This window comes from Aedes albopictus, chromosome 1 (genome assembly GCF_035046485.1).
Source record: "Aedes albopictus strain Foshan chromosome 1, AalbF5, whole genome shotgun sequence".
NCBI classification, from domain to species: Eukaryota; Metazoa; Arthropoda; class Insecta; order Diptera; family Culicidae; genus Aedes; species Aedes albopictus.
In genome coordinates this window covers 335,539,089-335,560,745 of record NC_085136.1, presented here as the reverse complement: position 1 = coordinate 335,560,745, position 21,657 = coordinate 335,539,089, and the positions used below count along the sequence as shown (strand labels likewise).

General features: G+C 42.1%; 1 long non-coding RNA gene across 1 annotated transcript; it reads right to left on the bottom strand.

Annotated features, from left to right (window-relative positions):
* Nucleotides 1-18,010: 18,010 nt before the first annotated feature.
* On the bottom strand, nucleotides 18,011-20,349 carry LOC134287898 (uncharacterized). Its single transcript, XR_009997628.1, has 2 exons — nucleotides 18,244-20,349; nucleotides 18,011-18,191 (listed from the first exon to the last, which is right to left on the bottom strand). It is a non-coding gene; the product is annotated as an uncharacterized LOC134287898 (long non-coding RNA).
* Between the last annotated feature and the right edge of the window lie 1,308 nt (nucleotides 20,350-21,657).

Sequence of the window (21,657 nt, the reverse complement as noted above, 5' to 3'; positions counted from 1 at the left end):
ACATTTTTCATCCTCCTTCCTACATCATCCATTCTTTATCCTTCACCTTTCATCCTTCATACTCCATCCTACATTATTCATTATTTATCCTTCATCTTCAATCCTACAACCTTCTTCCTTCATCCTTAGTCCTACATTCTCCATTCTTCATCCTTTATACTTCTTTATACATCCTTCATTCTTTATCCTTCATCATTCAGCATTATCATAATCATATTCATATCATTCATTCTACTTCCTATGCCCTTAATTATTCATCCTAAACTCTTCTTCCTTCATCCTACATTCTTCATTCCTCATCCTTCACACTTTATTCTGCATCTTTCATCATTCTTCATCCTGCATATTTCTTCATTCTTCATCCTTCATACTTCATCCTTCCATTCTACATCCTTTATCCTTCATCCTACATCCTATATCCTTCATACTTCATCCAACATCTTTCCTTTATCTTTCATCCTACATTTTATATCCTTCTTTCTTCATCCTACATCTTTCTTCCTTCATCCTACATTCTTCATCCTTCATCATCATCATCATCACCATCGTTCTACATCCTTTACCCTTCATTCTTCATCCTATATCCTTCATACTTCATCCTACATACTATATACTTTTTTTCTTCTTCATCCTGCATCTTTCTTCCTTCATCCTTTATCATCAGCATCATGATCATCATCACAATCATCATCATCATTATTCGTAATCTTCCATCCTTCACCCTTCATCATCATCATAAACATCCGTTAACCTAAATTCACTTGACTGTTGCAGCTTACCCTCTCGAGGGATTTCGCTGTTGGCTTACCCTCTCGGGAAAATTCGCTTTACTGTTGCAGCTTACCCTCTCGGGGAATTCACTATACTGTTGCAGCAATTTACTTTTTCGGGGGAATTCGCTGTTAGCTTACCCTCTCGGGGGAATTCGCTTTACTGTTGCAGCTTACCCTCTCGGGGGAATTCGCTGTTAGCTTACCCTCTCGGGGGAATTCGCTATACTGTTGCAGCTTACCCTCTCAGGAGAATTCACTGTTAGCTTACCCTCTCGGGGGAATTCGCTTTACTGTTGCAGCTCACCCTCTCGGGGGAATTCGCTGTTAGCTTACCCTCTCGGGGGAATTCGCTTTACTGTTGCAGCTTACCCTCTCGGGGGAATTCACCGTTTGCTTACCCTCTCGGGGGAATTCGCTTTACTGTTGCAGCTTACCCTCTCGGGGGAATTCGCTGTTAGCTTACCCTCTCGGGGGAATTCGCTTTACTGTTGCAGCTTACCCTCTCGGGGGAATTCGCTGTTAGCTTACCCTCTTGGGGGAATTCGTTTTACTGTTGCAGCTTACCCTCTCGGAGGAATTCGCTGTTAGCTTACCCTCTCGGGGGAATTCGCTTTACTGTTGCAGCATACCCTCTCGAGGGAATTCGCTTTACTTTTGCAGCTTACCCTCTCGGGGAATTCGCTGTTAGCTTACCCTCTCGGGGGAATTCGCTTTACTGTTGCAGCTTACCCTCTCGGGGGAATTCGCTGTTAGCTTACCCTCTCGGGGGAATTCGCTTTACTGTTGCAGCTTACCCTCTCGGGGGAATTCGCTGTTAGCTTACCCTCTCGAGGGAATTCGCTATACTGTTGCAGCATACCCTCTCGGGGGAATTCGCTGTTAGCTTACCCTCTCGGGGGAATTCGCTATACTGTTGCAGCATACCCTCTCGGGGGAATTCGCTGTTAGCTTACCCTCTCGGAGGAATTCGCTGTACTGTTGCAGCATACCCTCTCGGGGGAATTCGCTGTTAGCTTACCCTCTCGGGGGAATTCGCTTTACTGTTGCAGCTTACCCTCTCGGGGGAATTCGCTGTTAGCTTACCCTCTCGGGGGAATTCGCTATACTGTTGCAGCATACCCTCTCGGGGGAATTCGCTGTTAGCTTACCCTCTCGAGGGAATTCGCTATACTGTAGCAGCATACCCTCTCGGGGGAATTCGCTGTTAGCTTACCCTCTCGGGGGAATTCGCTATACTGTTGCAGCTTACCCTCTCGGGGGAATTCGCTGTTAGCTTACCCTCTCGGGGGAATTCGCTATACTGTTGCAGCATACCCTCTCGGGGGAATTCGCTGTTAGCTTACCCTCTCGAGGGAATTCGCTATACTGTTGCAGCATACCCTCTCGGGGGAATTCGCTGTTAGCTTACCCTCTCGGGGGAATTCGCTATACTGTTGCAGCATACCCTCTCGGGGGAATTCGCTGTTAGCTTACCCTCTCGAGGGAATTCGCTATACTGTTGCAGCATACCCTCTCGGGGGAATTCGCTGTTAGCTTACCCTCTCGGGGGAATTCGCTTTACTGTTGCAGCTTACCCTCTCGGGGGAATTCGCTGTTAGCTTACCCTCTCGAGGGAATTCGCTATACTGTTGCAGCATACCCTCTCGAGTGAATTCGCTTTACTGTTGCAGCTTACCCTCTCGGGGGAATTCGCTGTTAGCTTACCCTCTCGGGGGAATTCGCTTTACTGTTGCAGCTTACCCTCTCGGGGGAATTCCCTGTTAGCTTACCCTCTCGGGGGAATTCGCTTTACTGCTGCAGCTTACCCTCTCGGGGGAATTCGCTGTTAGCTTACCCTCTCGGGGGAATTCGCTTTACTGTTGCAGCTTACCCTCTCGGGGGAATTCGCTGTTAGCTTACCCTCTCGAGGGAATTCGCTATACTGTTGCAGCATACCCTCTCGGGGGAATTCGCTGTTAGCTTACCCTCTCGAGGGAATTCGCTTTACTGTTGCAGCTTACCCTCTCGGGGAATTCGCTGTTAGCTTACCCTCTCGGGGGAATTCGCTATACTGTTGCAGCTTACCCTCTCGGGGGAATTCGCTGTTAGCTTACCCTCTCGGGGGAATTCGCTTTACTGCTGCAGCTTACCCTCTCGGGGGAATTCGCTGTTAGCTTACCCTCTCGGGGGAATTCGCTTTACTGTTGCAGCTTACCCTCTCGGGGGAATTCGCTGTTAGCTTACCCTCTCGAGGGAATTCGCTATACTGTTGCAGCATACCCTCTCGGGGGAATTCGCTGTTAGCTTACCCTCTCGGGGGAATTCGCTATACTGTTGCAGCTTACCCTCTCGGGGGAATTCACCGTTTACTTACCCTCTCGGGGGAACTCATAAGAGAAAGTTATGATTCTATAGGAGTCCGGGTATTGTCCCCTAGGGTAAAACCCTAGTTAATCCACCTAGCGGTGCTGGCGCCTTTCTCGTGCCTTCGAAAACCCATTTCAACAAAACTCAAGTGACATGTTGATGAATACAATTTCTTACGGATTTTGGCAACACGAGGTGAGCTTTATGTTGCCAAAATCGGTAAAAAAAATCGTGATTTTACAACTTTTATGCGTTATTTTGACTTATATTATCAATATGGACTACTCACAAGTTACAAAACGCTCCCCTTAGGTGACGTTAATAAATTACGTCATGATTTAAAAAATTGTCGTTTTTTTAATAGAGGTAAAGCTAAAAACATGTATTTAAGATGATTTTGCGATAAAAAAATTTGTTGCCGGTAAAAAATTGTTGCCAAAATCGGGTGTTGCCAAAATCGGTAAAATTTTTTTGCCAAAAACGGGAGTTGCCAAAATCGGGAAGAAAATGTTGTCAAAAACGGGTGTTGCCAAAATCGGGAGTAGACAAAAACGGGTGTTGCCAAAGTCGGTAAAAAACTAGGAGCAAGACACTGTGCAAACGAGAGTAACTCTGAGAAATTCTGAGTAACTCTTTTCACCAATGATCGACAAGATTTGACTGCAAGAAAAGCGAAATATCGGGTAATATTATTATGATTTTGCGATAAACCAGGGAACACTCAAGTAAAAACTGGAGAATTTCTGAGCAACTCTGTGAAGGAAAATGTACTCTCGAGCACAGTGTGTTGCCCCAAGGTAAGAAACTGTATAGCACTTTCATATGTTTAACAAAAATCCATTTTATGGCACCAGAAAACATATCGTTAATATGGCTTTTGATGTTTGAGCCTCAAAATCTTAAGAAAAAGCCGCTATCTTGAATTTGAGCCGAAATCTTGGATTTTAGACCGCCATCTTGGATATTCCGGTCGTCATTTTTGGACTAAGGCAGTCTTCCCACGAACGCAACACATGTTCAACTTCGGTACGATTTCTCGCACTTGTGTTGAACATCAAACGCCAAACATCGGAGTACCCGTGTTTGCTAGCGTACTCCGTACCAAAGAGTACTCAAGTACAAAACTTTTGTACGTACAGAAGTACAAAAAAAAAATCGAACCGAGACATCTTCCCCATACCAAATATACCCATATTGCATGGTTTTGGAGCCGAAAACTCTATGAAATAGTCGCCATCTTGAATTTGGAAGCGCCAATTTGGATTTTAGACCGCCATATTGGATATTTTGGTCGTCATTTTTGGACTCCGGACATCTTCCCCATACCAAATATACCCTACCCATATTGCATGGTTTTAGGGCCTAAAACTCCATTTAACAGCAGCCATCTTGAATTTTGAACCACCATGTTGGATTTTTGACCGCCATCTTGTATATTCTGGTCGCCACTTTTGGCCAACATCTTCATCATATCAAATATACCCATATTGCATTGTTTTAGGGCCTAAAACCACATTAAATAGCCGCCATCTTGAATTGTAGACCGCCATCTTGGATATTCTGGTCGCCATGTTTGGACTCCGGACATCTTCCCCATACCAACTATACCCATGTTGCATGGGTTCAGGGCCTTAAACTCCATTAAACAACCGCCATCTTGAATGTTGAGCCGCCATCTTGGATTTTAGACCGCCATCTTGGATATTCTAAACGCCTTTTTTGAACTCCCAACATCTTCCTCATACCAATTATATCCATATTGCCTGCCATATTGCATTGTTTTAGGGCATAAAACTACATTAAATAGCCACCATCTTGAATTTGGAGCCGCCATCTTGGACATTCTGGTCGCCATTTTGGACTCCGGACATCTTCCCCATACCAAATACATACACCCATATTTCATGGATTTAGGACCTAAAACTCCATTGAATAGCAGCCATCTTGAATATTCAGCCGCCAACTTGGATTTTAGACCGCCATCTTGGATATTCTGGTCTCCATTTTTGGACTCCCGACATCTTCCCCATACCAACTATACCCATGTTGCATGGGTTCAGGGCCTTAAACTCCATTAAACAACCGCCATCTTGAATGTTGAGCCGCCATCTTGGATTTTAGACCGCCATCTTGGATATTCTAAACGCCTTTTTTGAACTCCCAACATCTTCCTCATACCAATTATATCCATATTGCCTGCCATATTGCATTGTTTTAGGGCATAAAACTACATTAAATAGCCACCATCTTGAATTTGGAGCCGCCATCTTGGACATTCTGGTCGCCATTTTGGACTCCGGACATCTTCCCCATACCAAATACATACACCCATATTTCATGGATTTAGGACCTAAAACTCCATTGAATAGCAGCCATCTTGAATATTCAGCCGCCAACTTGGATTTTAGACCGCCATCTTGGATATTCTGGTCTCCATTTTTGGACTCCCGACATCTTCCCCATACCAACTATACCCATGTTGCATGGGTTCAGGGCCTTAAACTCCATTAAACAACCGCCATCTTGAATGTTGAGCCGCCATCTTGGATATTCTGGTAGCCATTTTTGGACTCCGGATATCTTCCCCATACCAAATATACCCATGTTGCATGGTGTTAGGGCCTTAAACTCCATTAAACAACCGCCATCTTGAATGTTGAGCCGCCATCTTAGATTCTAGGCCGCCATCTTGGATATTCTGACCGCCATTTTTGAACTCCGGACACCTTCCCCACACCAAATATACCCATATTGCATGGTTTTAGGGCCATACACTCCATTAAACAACCGCCATCTTGAATTTGGAGCCGCCATCTTGGATTTTAGACCGCCATCTTGAATATTCTGGTCACCATCTTGAATATTGGGCCAATATTGGGGATTTTCTGGTCTTCAGTATTAATTTCCGCACAAAATTTGTCAACCATGCTAATGGTTACAAAAATCGGCGCAGCTTGATGTGTCGCATCCATCATGGCTTGGTTCAGTTTTACCGGTGCTGGTCCGGATCACTAAAATGGCCATAACTCCGGATAACCATTTTCAATAGCAAACAATGCGGTAAAATTCCGGTTCGATTCGTGCTAAAATCCGTAAAATCGGTCAAAGGGAAGTGCCTTAAAAGTGAGTGACCTTTTTTTGTACACAGACATACATACACACATACACACATGCACACATACGCACATACAGACATCATCTCAATTTGTCGAACTGAGTTGATTGGTATATGTGACTTGACCCTCCGAGCCTTCTATCAAAAATTCGTTTTTTGAGTGAACATATAGCCTTTCAGTACACATTGGTGTACGAGAAAGGCAAAAACACACAATTAAACACGAAGCTCTGACTGCATGAATTTTTGTTCTACGTCTTACGCAGTGTATTGAAACAAATTCACCTTCATTTCTCAATACATACCTACTTCAATTGGACGGGCAGTAAGCCTTAATTAGGTCGTTTACACGTGATGATTTGTATCAGTTCATGTGGATATATTGCCGCACCTCACACGATTTGAAACACACCGAGACCGTCTGTTCAGAGTCTAATACCTTCCGGGATGTCGTTCATGCTGGTGCTCACCAACCTTCTCCTCCTCATAACGTCAGCGTTGACCATATCGACTAATCAGATTCGCCTGGTTTCATTCTTTAGTCGGATATACATTTCCGCCATCTTCTCGAATTTACGAGCTACAATATCAATATTATTCCCAAGCAACACACATGTCATATTAGAGTAACGACAGCACAAGTTTTGGTTGCAGAGAAGTTAATTTAACGTAATAATAGCATTGTGTTGAAATAACATCCAAGTAACTTCTATACAACCACAACTTGCGCTGCCGTAACTCTTATATGGCATGCGTGTTACTTGGGCTGGCGAAACCAAGCAGCTGAACGAACTTCGTGAAAATCATACAACTCGTGTTCATTCCCGGTCTCCTTATTACACCTTCTGAAGCAATGTTGAACAGCAAGCACGAAAGACCATAACCTTGCCGTAACCCTCTGCGAGATTCGAAGGCGCTCGAGAGTGTCCCTGATACTCGATCTACGCACATCACTCGATCCATCGTCGCCTTGATTAATTGTATCAGTTTATCCGGAAATCCGTATTCGTGCATAATCTGCCATAGCTGTTCTCGATCGATTGTATCATACGCCGATTTGAAATCGATGAACAAGTGATGTGTGGGCACGTTGTATTCGCGGCATTTCTGCAACACATGGTAGAAGGCGAACATCTGGTCCGTTCACCCATGAATCCAGCCCCACGAACGGTTTTGCAATCGGTGATAGACGGGAGAGAATACCTTGCAGGCAATGCCAACGCTCAGTGTAGTGCTCTCACCAGTGCTTCTGCTCCAGCGGCTATGTTGTTTTTCAACCGGCCAATATCCTCCTCAATCTCTTGGAGGTTAGGGGCTGGAAATCTTTCGTCCTGCGCACGTACTCCTAGATCTGTTACCACGCCACATTCGGTCCTTGCAACGGCGCCATTGACATACCGTAGCAGACGACCAGCCTTTCAAGTTTGAACCAACTAATAACAATTCTGCCTCAGGTATGCGAACAGGCCACGCTAGTGATGGTTACGATCTCTTTAATGTTTTGTCTATGATAGAATGATGGGCACGACGATGTTGTGGCTCTTGTTCCTTTTCCAGTCCGATTGAGGGTCCATGAGTTGCCGTTAGCCGATATTCAAGCACAGACAAACAGATGTAACACTTTCGTAAATTTTTCAATTCAAATTATGGCCACGGAAACATGATCGCCCAATGCTAAAAGGACTGAGTTTGAGCAACTATCAAATAGGTCGCGGTAGTGGACAAACGTCAAACTCGAACAGAAACGATGCAAACGCCACGAATGGCCGGTTGGCCAACTATCAACTTTCTAAATAGACCTTTAAATTATCAGAGTGTTACGTCTGTTTGTCTGTGATTCAAGTTTCCGGGTCCGTTCGTTTTGTCAAAATTTATTATCACGGAAGATCTAAAAAGTACTGCTCAAGATCAAAATCAGTTCTTTCGCAGCACATTCTTCTACAACATGGCGCCGCCAAACCAACACCTTTCCCAAATATCCTTCAAAAACGTGGAAGTTGATGCTTTTGTTACCTCTCACTTTCAGTTGTGAGTCGTAGTGTAGTGGTAAAGTCACTGCTTTTGGATCTTAAGGTCGGAAGTTCGATTCCGGTCGCGGCCATTTTTCTTTTTTTACTCTAATCCATAAGTCAGATCATTTTTAGATATCGGTTTGATGTTCTACAGCCCGGATCTCCCCAAATATTAGTTTGATCTTATAATATCAAAATGGAATGTTATCATGTTCTTCTCCATATCATTACTCGATTTCACGATTCACGATTTAGCAAACGATTGCTTTCAGTAATACTATGTGTTCGGATCAAAATCGGCGCAAACAATTTTTGTGAATCGGCCTTTTATTGTTTGGCAGATCAAACTGTAATTCGAAATAAACATTCACAGTTTTCGTTAGAAATAGATCAGTTTGTTATAATTTTGTTCAACTCACAATTTTAGTTTGATTTTCTCCTCTATTGGCTTCTCTTCTACCTTCCTTTACAGGCAACGTAGCCACCTAATAAATTATTACATTTGTATTTGAGTCCATATCAATTTGTTATATGAAATAATCTAACTTACGAATTTTGTCCTCGAAATACTCCGATTTGGACCACTGTGCAAAGTCTCGTCCTCGTCGTGCGTCGATATCTGTTATCAATGTTATGTTTACGTTCAATACATCAACTTTCTCTAAACTCTTCCAATTAATTTACCTGGTTTCTCAAGTCTGTTGTCTAATCTGTCTCTTCCCGTCGGGCCTCCAGCTCATCAACCACTAAATTTTACTCCACGGCTTGGAAATACAACGAAATATGTTTGTTACTTTCCGCTCTAAACGCATATAAACTTTCCTACTTACTGTATTTGTTTGTGATCATCTGACCAAATCTGATCCGAATTCGAGAATCCACCAACAAATCACTCGCGGAACTATTCTATTTCAAGTTACTTTCCTCAAACTGCCCTATCATCAAATTTCGCAAATGGTAACTAATTCAATTTTTTTTCCACTTTATTCCTCTTATCTCGACCACCTATCTTCTGCATGCACTACCTTTGTTTAAGTTTTCGTTTCAACTCTCCTTTGACGGCTTTCTGTCTCTCTTTCAATACTGTCATCTCTTCCGTCACTCTGACACCTGTCAACCAACCCTTACGCTCGCTGCCTCATCGTCCAAATCATCCCGCTCGGAAATTCCAACTAGAAATCTAGTAGGTATCCTGAGTCTCAGGTATCTACTAGACAAAATAAAATATCTAGTAGACATTTAAGCAGATATCTACTACCAGTCGCATAGAAATCTTCCTCCAGTGCAACATTTTTGTCTACCTCAAATCGGGCGAAAATAATTTCGCCCGCTTTCTAGTCGATATCTCATAGATATCTACTAGACAAGGGTACTAGAAATCGAGTAGCTGTCTAGCAGATCTCTACTAGGCTGAATTTTGTTTATTTTTCTTTTTATTTATGTTTTCTAACAAAAACAAAACAAATAATATATTTGTCCGTGAAAGTTTATTTATTTTAAACATATAATACATAAAATTTAAATGACCTTAACGCTATAAAAACTAAATGCGGGAAAACATAACAACTGATTTTATGATTTTTCAAAATGCATTTCCGGCAGTATTCTTCTAGGAGTTCCTTTAGAACTCCTGTAGGAACTTCTTAAGATATTTCACCAGGAGCTCCTTGATGGATTCCTTCAGGGTTTTTTTAAGGATTTCCGTCAGAATTTCGTCGAGGAGTTTCTTCAGGAATATTACTGGAAGCTTTCTTCTGATATTTCTAGGAGATTTTTCCCCGGCCCGCTGAGTATGTTTAGAATTTCTTCTAGAGCTTCTGCATGAATTCCTTCAGATGTTACTTCGGAGATTAACCGAAAAGTTCCTTCAAGGATTCCCTCAAGAAATTCTCCCGCAGTTCCTACACGGATTCCTCGAGTAGCAGGGATTCCTCCGAGAGATCCTTTAGGGATTCATCCAGAAGATTATCTAGGCAAGCCCCCAGCAATTCCTTCTGGAATTCCTCGAGCTGCTCCTGTAGGGATTCCTCCACGAGTTCCGTCAAGGAATCCTCCAGGAGTTTATCTAGGGATGCCGCCAGGAGATCCTTTAGGGATTTCTCCTGGAAAATGCAAAAATTCTTCCTAAAGTTACTTTAGAAATTAATCCAGGAGTTCCATCAGGGATTTCTCCACGATTCATTTCTGTAATTCCTCCAGATGTTCCTTCAAAGGTTCCAGGAATCATTCCACTAGGAGTTCTAGAAGAGTTTCTTTAGGAATTCCTCCAGGAGTTCTTTCCAGGATTACTTCAAGCGTTCCTTCCTGGTACAGTAGACGTTCGATAACTGCAACATGTTTACGTTTCACTTAGCGAACGAAAAACCGATAACTGCAACGCCTGACAGCGTCAACAAACCGTCAACTGACGTAAAATGAACGTGAACTTCATCCAACTGTTCATTTGGGCTAACATGGCGCACCATTCTGACATTTGGCGGTGCGATAACTGCAAATTTGTTGCACTTACCGAACTTGCAGTTAAAAAGCATTGCAGTTAAACCGTTTGCACCGACCGAACGTCTACTGTACAGGAACACCTGGGATTACTCAGGATTTACTTTAGGGATTCCTTCAAAACAGTGTGTAAAAAATTCGAAGGTTGAAAGTGAAGATTGATATTCTCATTTTTTCATTCATTTTTGGCCACATTCATTGTCAGCTGAATGCCTCTCTTTTTTTCATTCAATTCTCTGTCACGAATATTTTTTCGCACGTCGTAAAATGTCCAATTTCTGTTAACAGACACAATCCGACTTAATTGACAAATAGAGCAGTTAATTAGTATTATAATTAACTACTATACACAAGGTTTGTGGTGATTGGAAGAATAATCGGAAGTTACGGTCTAGTTATATTTCTCAGTGAAAATTGTCAGTGACAGAAAAATGAACACACGTCACTTTAGTTCCCATGAAATTTTGAATGTTAAGCCACACGGAATGATTCTGTAATCACTCGCAAATCACTGATGGCATGGCGGTAGTTTAATAGTGGTTGCTGTTGTTGTTGTTGTTGTTATTGTTGGAGTTTCGTTTTCCGTTAGGCCCGAGGAGCGGTGCCTCATAAACGCCACTGACTGTGACGGTTAGTCGTTACCGTCGTTACACTTTCAGCCTCCAGGAGTTCCATCGAGAATTCCTCCAGGATTTCATTCGGAAATTTCTCAAGTTCCATCGGGAACTCCTTTAGGAGTTCCTTCACAAATTCCTCCAGTTGATGCTTCGGGAATTTTTCCAGGAAATTCTTCTGAAATCCCTTCGGGAATTTCTCTAGGAGCTCTATCGTGAATTCCTTCAGGAAACGTTACGAAAATTCCTCCAGGATTTTCCTCGGGAGCTCCTTTGGGATTTTTCCAGGTATTCTATCGGGCCACCGGCAGTTTCCCCAGGAGTTTCTTCGCGAATTCGCTCAGGTGATCCTTCGAGAATTTCTTTAGGAGTTCCATCGGGAATTCTTCCAGGAGATCCTTCGATTTTTTTTTTTAGGGAATCTCTCTAAAGTTCCTCGAGAATACCTCCAGGTATTTTTGGGAATTGTTTCAGGGAATTTGTACAGGAATTTTTCCGGGAGTACCTTTGAGAATTTCTCTAGGAGTTCCATCGGGAACTCCAAAAAAATTGCTTCGAAAATTCTTCCAGGTTTCCCTTCGGATACTCTTCCATGTGGTCTTTCGGGAGTTTCATCGATAATTCCTGCATGTGTTCCTTTGGAAATTTCTCCGGAGGTTCTTCTAGAAATTCCTCCAGATATTCCTTCGGGAATAAATTAGGGAGTTCCCTCGGAAATTCCTTCACATATTCCTTCTGGAATTCAGAGTTCATTCAAGGAACTCGGGAATTCCTCCAGGTGCTCCCTCAGGATTTCCTCTAGCAATTACATCTAGATATCTTTCCGGTGAATTCCTTCGGAAATTTCTTCAGAAGTTCCTCTTGGAATTCCAAAGGGAGTTCCTTCGAGAGTTTCTTGAGGAGTTATATTGGGGCTTACTAGAACTCCATCAGGCGTTCCTTCGGGAATTCTTCAAGACATTTCATCGGAAATTCCTCCAGGTGCTTCCTCGGGTATTCCTTTAGGGGCTTCATCAGGAGTTCCTTCAATTATTCCTTCGAAGAGACTCCGCGAGAAAGTCTAAGAGTTCTATCGAGAATTCTTCAATGAGTTTTTTTTTTTTGGGAACTCGTCTAGGACTTCCTTCAAAAACTTCTCCAGATGTTCCTTTGGGAATTTATCCTGGATTTATTCCTGGGTTCCTTCACAAATTCCGTTGGGAATCCCTCCAGAATTAGCTCGAAATTCCTCCAGGAATTCTTCCAGAGATTCCTCTAGGAATTCTTCCAGAGATTCCTCTAGGAATTCTTCCAGAGATTCCTCCAGGAATTCTTCAGAGATTCCTCCAGGTATTTCTCCAGGAATTCCACCAGGAATTTTTCTTGGAATTTCTCCAGAGATTCTTTCAGAAATTTTATTGATGATTCCTCTAGGAGCTCCCTCGATAATTTCTTCAAGAGGTTTATTGAAAATTTCAAGGACTTCCTTTTTTAATTCTCCCAGGAATTCTTTGAAATAAATTCATCAAAAATGTCTTGAGAAACGGGGAATTCCTTCGGAGATTGCTCCAGGAATTCCCCCGGAAGTTCCTCCAAGAATTCCCCCGGAAATTCCTCCAATAATTCCCCTAGGGAATTCTCCGGGAATTTCTCCAGGATTTCCACCAGGGATTCTTCCAGGAATCGCTCCATGAATTCCTTCAGGGATTTTTCCAGGACTTCCTCCAAGGATTCTTCCATGAATTCTTTCAGGGATTCTTCCAGAAATTTTCCCAGGGATTCTTCAAGGAATTCCTCCAGGGAAGGTAGTGCAAGTGCAATTACATATAAATAAAAACATTAAAAAAAAAATAACAGGAATCCCCCGAAGAACTGTTGGGTAATTTTGAAGGAACCTCTGCAGTAATTGTTGAAATAGTTCTTGGAGAAATTCTCGATGAAACATTTGATGGAATTCCAAATGGAACTCGTTTTACCTACTGGAGGAATTCCCGACGGAATCACTGAAAAAATTACCGATGGGACTCCTGAAGGAAATACCGATAAAACCCCTGGAGAAATTTCCGATGGAACTCTAGGAGGCATTCCCAAAAAACTGCTTGGGGGGTTTTGCAAAGAAATTGTGAAGGAATCCCTTGAGGAATCCCTGGAGGAATCGTTGGAGGAATCCCTGGAAGATTTATTGGAGGAATTCCTGGAAAAATCCCTGGAGGAATCCATTGAGGAATCCCTGAAAAAAAAAAAACCAGTAGAAATCCCTGGGGAAATCCCTGGAGTAGTCTCTGGAGAAATCCCTGGAAAGTCCATGGAGGAATCTCTGGAGTAGCTCCTGGAGGAATCTCTGGAGTAGCTCCTGGAGGAATCTCTTAAAGAATTCCTGGAGGAATCTCTAGAAGAATTTCTAGAGGAATTCCTGGAGGAATCTCTGGAAGAATTCCTGCACGAATCTGTAGAAGAATTCCTGGAGGAAACCCTGGAGAAATTCCTGGAAGAAACCCTTGAGGAATTCCTTGAAGAACCCCTGGAAAAAATCCTGGAAGAATCCCTGGAGGAATTCATGGAAGAATCCCTGGAGGAATTCTTGGAAGAATCCCTGGAGAAATCCCTGGAAAATTTCCTGGTGGAATCTCTGGAGAAATTCCTGGAGGAAATCCTGGAGGAATTCCTGGAGATATTCCTAGACGAATCCCTGGAAGAATCCCTGGAGAAATCTCTGGAGGAATTCCTGGAAAAATTTCTAAAAGAATTCCTGGAAGAATCTCTGGAAAAATTCCTGGAGGAACTCCTGGAAGAATCCCTGGAGGAATTCCTGGAATAATCCCTGGAAGAATTCATGGAAGTGTCTCTGTAGGAATTTCTGGAAGAATCCCTGGAGGAATTCCTGGAAGAATCCCTGGAGAAATTCCTGGAAGTATCCCTAGAAGAATTCATGGAACAAACCCTGGAGGAATTCCTTGAAGAATCCCTGGAGGTATTCCTGGAAGAATCCCTGGAGGAATTCCTGGAGGAATCCCTGGAGGAATTCCTGGATGAATTCCTGGATGAATCCCTGGATAAATTCCTGGAAGAATCCCTGGAAAAAATCCTGGTGAAATACCTGGAGAAATTCCTGGAAGAATTCCTGGAGGAATCTCTAAAAGAATTCCTGGAGGAATCTCTGGAAGAATTCCTGGACGAATCTCTAGAAGAACTCCTGAAAGAATCCCAGGAGGAATTCTTTGAAAAATCCGTGGCGGAAATCCTGGAAAAATCCCTGAAGGAATTCATGTACAAATCCCTGGAGGAATTCCTGGAAGAATCCCTGGAGGAATTACTGGAAGAATCCCTGGAGGAAATCCTGGAGGAATTCCTGGAGAAATTCCTGGAGGAATCCTTGGAAGAATCCCTAGAGGAATCCCTGTAGAAATTCCCGGTGAAATCCCTAGGGGAATTCCTTGAGGAATCCACGAGAGAATTCCTCGTGTCTCAAGTGATTTTTGATGAATTTATTTCAAAGAGATTACTGAAAGAATTAAAAAAGGAAGTCCTTGAGAAATTTTCGATAAAATTCTTGAAGAAATTATCGAGGAAGCTCCTAGAGGAATAATCAATAAAAATCCTGGAAGAATTCTGGAGAAATTCCTGGAGCAATTCCTGGAACAATCCCTGAAGGAATTCCTGGAAGAATCCCTGGATATATTCCTGAATCCTGGAGAAATCCTTAGATAAATCCCTAGAAGAATCCCTGGCGAGATTGCCGGAGGGATCCCCAGGGGAATTCCTGGAGGAATCCTCGGGGGAATGCCTGGAGCAATCGCCTGGGGAAATCCGCGTGTCTCAAGACATTTTTGATGAATTTATTTCAAAGAGATTCCTGGAAGAATTAAAAAAGGAAGTCCTTGAGAAATTTTCAATAAAGCTCTTGAAGAAATTATCGAGGGAGCTCTTAGAGGTATCATCAATAAAATTTCTGGAAGAATCCCTGGAGAAATTCCAAGAGAAATTCCTGGTGGAATTCCTGGAGGAATACCTGGAGGAAATCCTGAAGGAATACCTGGAGGAATTCCTGAAGGAATTCTTGGAGGAATCTTTGGAAGAATTCCTGGAGGAATCTCGAGCTAATTCTGGAGAGATTCCTAACGGAGTTTGTGAAGGAACCCCCAGAGAAAATCCAGGATAAATTCTCAAAGGAACATCTGGAATAGTTTTTGAAGGAAGTCCTAGAGGAGTTCCCAATAGAATTCATTGAAGAATTCTCGATAGAACTCCTAGACTTACTCGCGAAGTGTTTTCGAAGGAATAATTGAAGGAATTCCTGATGAAGCTCCTAAAGGAATAGCCGAGGAAGCACCTGGAGGAATTTCCGATGAAATGTCTAGAAGAATTCCCGAAGGAACGTATTCTCGCTGGAGTTTTGTGGCAGGTGAAAACCCGATCTGAAACTGGATATGCTGGGTAATGGTTTAAAAAACTTCCGTGCGCTACCAAGAGCTTGTAATACAATTATTAGACATGTTTTCGTATAGAAAAGTGGCCGGTTGTGCGCGAAACTTAATGTTTATTGATCCATTGTCAGATCACATCACCAACCATAGGTGACTCCTAGAATGACAATGTACCCTACCCTACTAGCAAAAATTCCTTCCCGACAATTGCGGAGACACTGGGATTTCCGGTCTCTATAACAACGGATGTCTTACTAACATTCCCTTTCCTCCTCGATGACCGTAAGGACGTGGCCAGCGCCGTTATTGACATTATTAAAATTGTGAGTTCTCGAACTGTGCACATTGAGAATAGTAAGCTAGTCACAAGCCCTATTCATTGACTCCTTGTGCAATTTCGATTGCTCTGGTCAATCACGGAGTAGCAACTACGAATTGTGCGGTCATCTATGCTCATGCTCATGCTCACTTCCGGCGGGACACCCGGAACCGGCTCCGGGACACTACCGGTTCAGATATAGACTTATACTATTTTCCTGCTAACCGTTCATCAGGTTATCGAAAATGCCGCTGTTTGATGTGTCGCATGCATGGGTTTGGTTCTCTTTTATATTTGGCAACTTCCGCCGGGACATCCGGAACCGGTTCCGGAACACTACCGGTTCTGATATGGTCTGAGACTGTTTTCCTGTTTACCGTTCATCAGATGATCGAAAATGCCCTGGTTTGATGTGTCGCATGCATGGGTTTGTTGCATTTTCATGTCTGGCCCCTCTCAAGGTGACCGGTCCGGAACACCTAAATGGCCATAACTCCGGAACGGCTGAACCGATCCGAACCATTTTCAATAGGAAACAATGGGACTATATGCCGCGTCGAATGAACCGTCGGTCATTAAAATCGGTTGAGGTTTACTGCCAAAATGTGATGAGTTTTTTGTACACACACATACACACACACACGCACACATACACACACAGACATCACCTCAATTCGTCGAGCTGAGTTGATTGGTATATGTGACTCGACCCTCCGGATCTTCTATCAAAAAGTCATTTTTGGAGTGAACATATAGCCTTTCCAGTACACTTAGTGTACGAGAAAGGCAAAAATGGCGAACGTGAAAGAAACGTGACGAGCAAAACATAACACCATAACACGTCTGCACGCGGCAACGCCTACTGCGCTTTTCTGATCGTGATCTGGCGAGTGTATACAAATAATCTACTTAGTCTTATCTTTGGTCTGAAGTTGCTGAACTAATGAATCTATGAGCTAATGAGGATCCATTCTAAGCGGAATGACACATCGAATCATCCATGGTGTATTCCTTGCACTTGATCGCCTTATGATCAATAAATAAACACTTTCAGGCTATAATTAAGAAGCCATATTATTATTTGAACTTAATTGGATTTCCTCTGCGACATACTTTGGGCGTTACCGAGCATCAACGGAGTGCTAAACTAGATATTTTTTTTATGAAATTCAGTATCATAATTTATATTTTATATAACTCATTTTGATATAATAATGGCCAACTTTTCCGAACTGGTTCATTATGCTACTGAAATGAGTTGCATAATGAAAAATAGTTGTATAATGTTCATAATGCAATTCGTTTGAGTTGCATTATGAACATTATGCAACTCAAATGGGTTGCATTATGAAAAACCCGATTTGTCTGATTGACCAAAAGTTCTAGAAAATATTGTGGATTTGGCATCTAGTGGATTGGTTTCCAAAATAGCATCATGGACCATGGACTAAACTACCAGAAATGCCAGACACCTTCTAGAATCTTGTGTGAAATTTAAAAAAAATAGCTTACATATTCTGGAATATTGTATCTTTTGTTAACTGCCAAAAGATCTTGAATCGATAACAAATGGATAAGAAAATACAGAAAGATACAGTTTGTCTAATATCTCCTTATCAGTCGAATAAATTGTCCCCGAAGTACTTGGTATTCATGGTTATGGTGTAAAAAGGACAAAAATGATATATCCACTAAGTTAATCAGTATTGGCATTAGCTAGTTATTTTGACTGTCCAGTTCTTGCATTTTTCCCACAATATATAAATTCAAAGCTTTCATTTAACATATTGTTAGTTTTCATAGAATTCCTGTTTATTTGTATTTGTTATTTATAATTTTATTGAAAACAATAACCTGCTAGTATACTGTTCCTTTTCGGACCACCCTAATGAAAACAGAATTTTCACAGCAGGCAATTTGAACTTTTGCAAGCAGCTTGAAACTATTTATTATTCCATTAAACAAAGAGGATAAACAAATTTTAACATTACTAATGTTTCTTTTTCGCTACATCTATTATCTACTTACATTTTATAGTTTTCTTATAATATCCCGCTTTTCCCTATAGGTATGGCGGCTCACGGTCGGGTGCCTTCAACGAATCCTGATCTGCCTAAATGAAACACTCTTAAATTCACGCATTTTCTATCACAATTTGCCCTTACCTCGAATTGTGCTTTGGAACCGCTAATACACAACTTTATATCTCTCAAACTATTACTTTTTCTACTATTCGCAGCAACTTCAAATATTCAAATTCAACATGAACTATACTTTTCCTTCAATGCCTATTCTGAACCGTTTTCTATTTTGTTTATGGTTTTATTTACCTTTCGCTTTCTCACTTTTTCTCTCCCCAACATACCTTCTGACATCTATGTTCTGCTCACGGTTCATCCATCAACCGGTGTTGTCTCGTCCTGTTGTGGACAACATGTTGCACCCTGGTTGCGCTGTCGAAGAGTGGTACTGAGCTGTGCCAACATATACACTTTATATGAGGTCAGCATTATTGATTGAACAATAATTTCCCATAGACTGGTCAAAAGCTCATGCAAGATAACAAACGAATATAATAATAAAACCCGATTTAATCCACCTATGGTGAACAGAACCCTTCTTACACTTATTAAAATTATTGTTGTATCATTTGTATTTAACATATTTATTTTCTGTAATTGACCAAAAGTTCTAGAAAATATTGTGGATTTGGCATCTAGTGGATTGGTTTCCAAAATAGCACCATGGACCATGGACTAAACTACCAGAAATGCCAGACACTTCCTAGAGTCTTGTATGGAATGTTTAAAAAATAGCTTACATATTCTGGAATATTGTATCTTTTATTAACTGCCAAAAGATCTTGAATCGATTAACAAATAGGTAAGAAAATCAGCGAGGTACACTTTATCTAATATATCTTAATCAGTCAATTAAATTAGCTCCGAAGTACTTGGTATTCATGGTTATGGTGTAAAAACGACAAAAATGATATATCCACTAAGTTAATCAGTTTTGGCATTAGCTAGTTATTTTGGCTGTCTGGTTCTTGCATTTTTCCCACAATATATAAATTCAAAGCTTTCATTTAACATATTGTTAGTTTCACGGTGAATATCATTTGGCATTTTTCATAGGTAGTCCGTGACATTTATCCTAAATATTCGAAAAATAGCGGTTTTTCCGTGACTTCATATACCATATTCTCAGGTTCAGCTTCTAAAAGGAGCTGTAGCTGGTTGAATTAAGATATGACGAAATGAAATTTTCAACACTGCTCAGCACGTAGCAAGCACATGGACATCAGGCACCACTATGTCCGGGAACAGGTCGAAGCTAAAACCATCAAGTTGGAATACGTGGCGTCAGATCTTCAGGCGGCGGACATCCTTACAAAACCATTAGCGGGTCCGAAGCATATTGAAGATAAGACGAAACTTGGGGTTTGCAAATTTAGGCTTTTGGGGGGATGTTAGCATAGTAAGCCTTGCTTTTTCTATGTAGAAATAAATCATTCTTTGTTCGCTCCTCTAACCGACCAGTCGAGTTTACTCTGCTATCAGAAAGATATCTCAGTAACCAAATGTCCAATCGAAATAAAATTTCAGAGCATTCTACTAGGATGTTGTAGCTTTCATTTGGTGCTAAGAGAACCAAAATCGGTTGACAGACGGCTGAGATATTTATCAATATGCTATATGTCAAAAATCTCTCAAAAAGCTAACCTATATTACTTCAAAGTACTCTTCGAAAGATATCTCGGTAACCAAATGTCCGATCGTGATAAAACTCAATAGGGTTCTACTAGGATGTTGTAGCTTTCATTTGCAACTAAGAGGATCCAAATCGGATATCAGACGGCTGAGAAAAGTGCGTGACTTTTTTTTGTAACATACGCACACACACACACACACACACACACACATACACACACACATACATACACACATAGACATTTGCTCAGTTCGTCGAGCTGAGTCGATTGGTATATGAGACTCGGCCCTGCGGGCCTCGGGTCGGAAGTCGGTTTTTCGAGCGGTATTTATACCCTTCTTATGGGTGTAAGAAGGGTAGAAAAGGAATTTATTGAAATACTCTTCAAAAGATATCTCAGTAACCAAATGTCCAATCAAAATAAAATTTTCAGGGCCTTTCACCAGGATACTGTAGCTTTCATTTGGTGCTAAGAGAACTCAAATCGATTGACATACGGCTGAGATATTTATTATGATACACTTGGTCAAAAATCTCTCAAAAGGTTAACTTGTATTACTCCCAAGTACTCTTTGAAAGATATCTCGATAACCAAAACTCCAATCCCAATAAGATTGTATAGGGTTCTACTAGGATGTCATAGCTTTTTTAACAATAAAAAACAAAAATTGTATGACTTTCTACCAACATTAAATAAATATAAACCACATTTACATTGAACTTTATTGATTGAGATTCATCCAGGAATTCCTCCGGAGATTCCTCCAGGAATTCCTCCGGAGATTCCTCCAGGAATTCCTCCGGAGATTCCTCCAGGAATTCCTCCGGAGATTCCTCCAGGAATTCCTCCGGAGATTCCTCCAGGAATTCCTCCGGAGATTCCTCCAGGAATTCCTCCGGAGATTCCTCCAGGAATTCCTCCGGAGATTCCTCCAGGAATTCCTCCGGAGATTCCTCCAGGAATTCCTCCGGAGATTCCTCCAAGAATTCCTCCGGAGATTCCTCCAGGAATTCCTCCGGAGATTCCTCCAGGAATTCCTCCGGAGATTCCTCCAGGAATTCCTCCGGAGATTCCTCCAGGAATTCCTCCGGAGATTCCTCCAGGAATTCCTCCGGAGATTCCTCCAGGAATTCCTCCGGAGATTCCTCCAGGAATTCCTCCGGAGATTCCTCCAGGAATTCCTCCGGAGATTCCTCCAGGAATTCCTCCGGAGATTCCTCCAGGAATTCCTCCGGAGATTCCTCCAGGAATTCCTCCGGAGATTCCTCCAGGAATTCCTCCGGAGATTCCTCCAGGAATTCCTCCGGAGATTCCTCCAGGAATTCCTCCGGAGATTCCTCCAGGAATTCCTCCGGAGATTCCTCCAGGAATTCCTCCGGAGATTCCTCCAGGAATTCCTCCGGAGATTCCTCCAGGAATTCCTCCGGAGATTCCTCCAGGAATTCCTCCGGAGTTACATGAAAGAGTAATTGTACGACTTTGAGTTCCATTAAAAACTATTTATTAAAGTTCCTTAAGACTTTTCCTTTTTCATATGAAGATAAAGGTAGTACCGCAGCACTACATTGTCCTTCGAATCTATTGTGTCGACCGTGAATCGCCAGTAACCGTCGGGAACCACCGGTGGAACAAAGCTGCCATCGGGGGCCCAGTTCTTCACCCAGTAATATCCCAGCGGAAACGGGCAGATCCTCTCATCTCCAACCTGGGGAAAGTTGCTGTAGTTTTTGTACAGGTGCTGATACTCCTTGTACGGCCCGTTCAACACAGTGCAAACCGAGGCTTTGGCAATTTTCAGCGGATACTCGTTGAACTGGTTGTTGCCCAGCCGGCTGTAGGCCACGGTCAGTGTGAATTTGAAGTC